The sequence below is a fragment of the Corylus avellana genome, chromosome ca3, assembly GCF_901000735.1.
Source record: "Corylus avellana chromosome ca3, CavTom2PMs-1.0".
NCBI lineage: Eukaryota > Viridiplantae > Streptophyta > Magnoliopsida > Fagales > Betulaceae > Corylus > Corylus avellana.
In genome coordinates, this window is record NC_081543.1 from 13,428,451 (window position 1) to 13,433,334 (window position 4,884).

Here is a 4,884-nt window from a genome sequence, read left to right on the forward strand (position 1 = left end):
TTTACCAAAGATACAACTCGGTACGTTCCCAGGTAAGATTAGAGGAGTTACACTAGTCTCACTTAAAATCCAATCTTTCCTAGACAAAACATACACGTGTATTTTGATTTATATTATGAACACGCACAATCATACACAAGACAAGAAATTTATACGTGGTTCGGCCAATACTGCCTACATCCATCGAGTTGCAAAGATTTCACTACTTTTGGAGAAAATAACATAGAGACTTTACAAGAGATATTTCCAAGAAAGATTGCACACAACTCTTCTATGTTGTGATCTGCAATTCTTATATGTCTAACACTAGACTTATCTCTCTATACTCTTTTCTCTCAACCTTTCCTTCTTTTCTCTCTCTATTATTTTCTTGTCTTAGCTTTTTTTGAAACATTGAAGCCTGATGCTCCTTATATAGGTGTAGAAGGGTTGGTGAGAAACATGAAAGTCCATGGTTGGTGCAAAAACCATGCACTATTCCTTTGACGGCTTGGTTGGTGCAACAACCATGCACTATTCCTTTGACGGCTTGGTTGGTGTAACAACCATACACTATTCCTTTGACGTCTTCTAGAAGATACTACCATTGTTTACTCATTTGGCTCCATTTTTCAACAAGGTATAACACGAGTTCTTCCTTTTGTAAGCACTTTTAAAAGCTTACAATTAAAACCCTTTTCTCTAGAAAACTGTAGCCTTATCTCACAATATTGTTTTGTGTGAAATAAAGTTTTCATTATTTCAATATTGATGGGGATGTAAATGGTTCTCTGTTCTCAAATGAGGAATGAAAGCACTTTCATTTGGAGTAACAGAGGAGAAGGACTTTCAAATGCTTCTCTTTTGTTACTCCGAATTGGATTCTAATGATCAAGTGGTTTTAAAAAGCAAGGAGTGTCACATTGTAGGCATATCTTTAACACACTGATTTGTCGTCCTTTGTAGGATGACTTTACTCTTAGGACCTCTAGGCTCTGGGAAATCCACCCTGCTTTTAGCTCTCATGGGGAAACTTGACAGCAATTTAAAGGTTAGCACTTGCCTACTTTGTAAAGACATTGAGGATAGATTATTTAACTTAAATATTAATCCGATGCCGGTAACTGGCCCTTTCTATACTAAACGTTTTTTTTTTTTTTTCCCTTCAACAAAGTGGTAGTATTACATATAATGGCCATAGGCTTGATAAATTTTGCGTTCAGAGGACTTCTGCATACATCAGCCAAACAAATAATCACCTTGCTGAGCTAACTGTTTCAACCATTTGTTAATATCAATTATATATGCAGTAATGAATATTTTGAGGTTGCTCATAGGTTATATGGAAGATCTGGACTGTTTAGAGAAGGAAAGGAAAACACAGCCAAGTCTTGAGATTGATGCATTTTTGAAGGTTGTCATCTTAATTAACCTGCTACTGTGACTGTGTATATATGAGCATACCTTTTATTTTCTTCTTTATGGATGAATGATGCACTATAACGATTGAGTGGTGAAACAAATTTGACTTGCACAAGCATCATCTGTTGGCGGTAAGAAGTAGAGTGTTTCAACAAATTATGTCTTGAAAGTGCTTGGTCTTGATGTATGTTCAAAGATGGTTGTTGGTAATGACATGCTTAGAGGCATCTCAGGTGGCCAAAGAAAAAGAGTTACCACAAGTCTCTCTCTCTCTCTCTCTCTCTCTCTCTATGTGGTGGCCAAACAAAAAGAGTTTACCAAGTCATACTTGTGGCTTGTATTCAAAACTTCAACATAAGAACAATAATAATTAAGCAATCAAGTTATATTCTTAAAATATAATTTGGTTCTATTAATTATGACACACACACACACACACACACATAGACAAATATTAGTTCTATAACAATATTAATACATAAAGGTTGTTTGGTGTTATTTCTTATCTATACAGGAGAAATGGTTGTTGGGCGAAGAAAAGCCCTATTTATGGATGAAATATCTACTAGACTCGATAGCTCTACTACATACCAAATTGTAAAATGTTTTAAGAACTTTGTCCATCAAATGGAGGCTACTGTACTAATGGCTCTTCTTCAGCCTGCACCCGAGACATTTGAATTGTTTGATGATCTGGTACTATTATCTGAAGGATGCGTTGTATATTAAGGCCCTCGAGCAGAATTGTTAGAATTCTTTAAGACGTTGGGTTTTCGACTACCACCGCATAAGGGGGGTAGCAAATTTTTTTCAAGATGTATTTTCTTAAAGATGATTAAATTATTTCATATTTCGATCCTAGGTGATTATCTAACATATCTCATTCCAGGTGACATCTAGAAAGGACCAAGCTCAGTACTTGGCTGATGCTTCAAAACCATACGTGTTCCTTTCTGCTCCAGAAATTGCAGAGGCCTTCAAAAGTTCAAGATTTGGAAACTCTCTGTAGTCCTCTCTTTCTGTTCCATATGATAAATGCAGGAGTCATCCTTTGGCTTTGTCTAAGATGAAATTTGTTGTATCAAAATTTGAGCTTCTTAAAGCTTGCTTTGGACGAGAACTGCTGTTAATCAGCAGGCATCGTTTTCTATATATATTTAGGACATGCCAGGTATGTTTTGCTATGTCACTTCTATATTTAGACGTTTCATTATTTGTGTATATATAAATGTAGTGTGTCTAGTTTAAGAATATATGGTACCTATAATTCACTATTCTTTCTTCTCGAAAAAAACTCAATATTTATTATCTATTTGCTATAAAATCATGATAAAAATCACTATTGAAGTTTTCTCATACTTCTTTTATATCTCATATCATCCATTACATATGTTAAAAGGTTGCATTTGTTGGATTTGTCACATGGATGTTGTTCTTACGAACAAGGCTACACCCCACAGATGAGATAAATGGCAATCTTTATCTTTCTTGCCTGTTTTTTGGGCTGGGGCATATGGTGTTCAATGGATTATCTGAGCTACCTCTTATGATATCTCGGCTCCCCGTCTTCTACAAGCAAAGGGATAATTTCTTTCATCCTGCATCAGCATGGTCGGTCACAAGTTGGATTCTGCGTGTGCCTTACTCCATTATTGAAGCTGTTGTGTGGTCTTGTGTTGTATATTACACTGTTTGGTTTTGCCCCTAGTGCAGTAAGGTATCTCTTTTTTACTTTAGTAGATGATGTTCTTTAATTTATTATTGTATTTTTCTATACTCGTTACTTTTGTCAAATGTTTTAGGTTTTTCCGATTCATGTTTCTACTCTTTTCTGTACACCAAATGTCATTGGGTCTTTTCCGGTTGATGGCTGCTATTGCGCGAGATATGGCCCTTGCGAATACATTTGGATCAGCTGCACTGCTGGCTATATTATTGTTAGGCAGATTTATCATTCCAAAATGTAGGTTCAAATTCTTTTATTGATAATAGAAAATTATGTTATTCCCGAATGCGTATGTTGTGCCATAATTATTAGGTTCTTCTTTCAGCAATGATTAAGCCATGGTGCGTTTGGGCACTTTGGTTGTCACCACTATTCTATGGGCAAAGTGCAATATCTGTCAACGAATTTATAACCCCAAGGTGGATGGAGGTACACTCTTCGGGCTAATGGACATTGCCTGTTTTCTGTTGCTTCATATCATTTCATTTTCAAGACAAAAAAATTAAGATATCTTGGAATGGATGACTTCTGGAAGTAGTTTACTGGGTTTGGAAACTGTCATTTTGCAGAGATCGGCAATCAGGAACGATACAGTTGGATACAACATTCTCAATTCACATAGCTTACCTACTGGTGATTATTGGTATTGGCTTGGAGTTGGAGCATTATTGCTTTATGCTTTTCTTTTCAACAGCATGGTGATTGGTGACTTTAGCCTTGGCCTACCTTAATCGTAAATTTTTTTTTTTTTTTTAATTTTTATAACTTTTGTACATTTTCTCTATGTTGCTTCTTACTATGGATGTGTTTAATCTCATTTAAATGTTGTATCTCTTATGTTTCTATTTCAGCCCTCCAGAATGTGCAGACAGTAATCCCATTTGATGTTACAGAAGAGAATTCAGCTTTGGATGGTAGTCAGTCACTTCCACAGTTTTTACCAATGATATTCAATTTAAAATTTGCAGCAACTTTTGCTAAATTGTGCTCCTCAGAATTGATTGTAAAAGTGTATATTGTATGAACATTCTCTTATATACATATGCCAGTTTATGCAGTGGGTGGTCTGGGTTCCAACATCTGCCAGTGAAGGTAGCAAAAAGAAGGGAATGATCCTTCAATTTCAACCACTAATAATGACTTTCCATAATGTCAATTATTTTGTTGATATGCCAAAGGTATGTTTGTGGTTTTGATTCCCGTTAATTTTACTTATTGGTCCACCAAATATATTTGATGAAAACTATTTTTTGAGGCTCTAAGGAAATGAGATTAGAAGGCAGACCAGAGAAGAAGTTGCAACTCCTGTCCAATGTAAGTGGAGTATTCTCACATGGTGTTCTTACTGCCTTAGTCGGTATTGTAGATGACTTGAATTGTCAAGTCCCTTGGTAGGCCCTAACTGTATTGAAAGTCTTATGATTCAAGACTTGCTCTCTCACGTGTTCTTATTCCAAATTAGTTTTGGATTTGTTTTCAAGTTTGACCGGTACTTGGGTATGTATTCCTTTGTTGACTTATATTGGACTTTGTTGTCCAACTTGGATTTGGATTCCTTACCTACAGCAACCGACTTTGAGTGCTATTTAAAGGCATTAAGCCTCAATGTTTTTGTGTGTGCCAAACGTGAATATATATGGGCACCAAAGGGAGGAGAAAAAGAGAGAATTTGAGAGAAGGAGGTACAAGGGCTGCAACGGTGTTTTTCTTCTTGGTGGTTTTTGGAGGAGCCAAAAACAAGTGATTAGAAGAAAAAG

General features: G+C 36.0%; 1 pseudogene; it reads left to right on the forward strand.

Moving 5' to 3' along the window:
* The first annotated feature begins 946 nt into the window (after positions 1-946).
* Positions 947-4,217, forward strand: LOC132174143 (ABC transporter G family member 31-like; annotated as a pseudogene).
* The last annotated feature ends 667 nt before the right edge of the window (positions 4,218-4,884 follow it).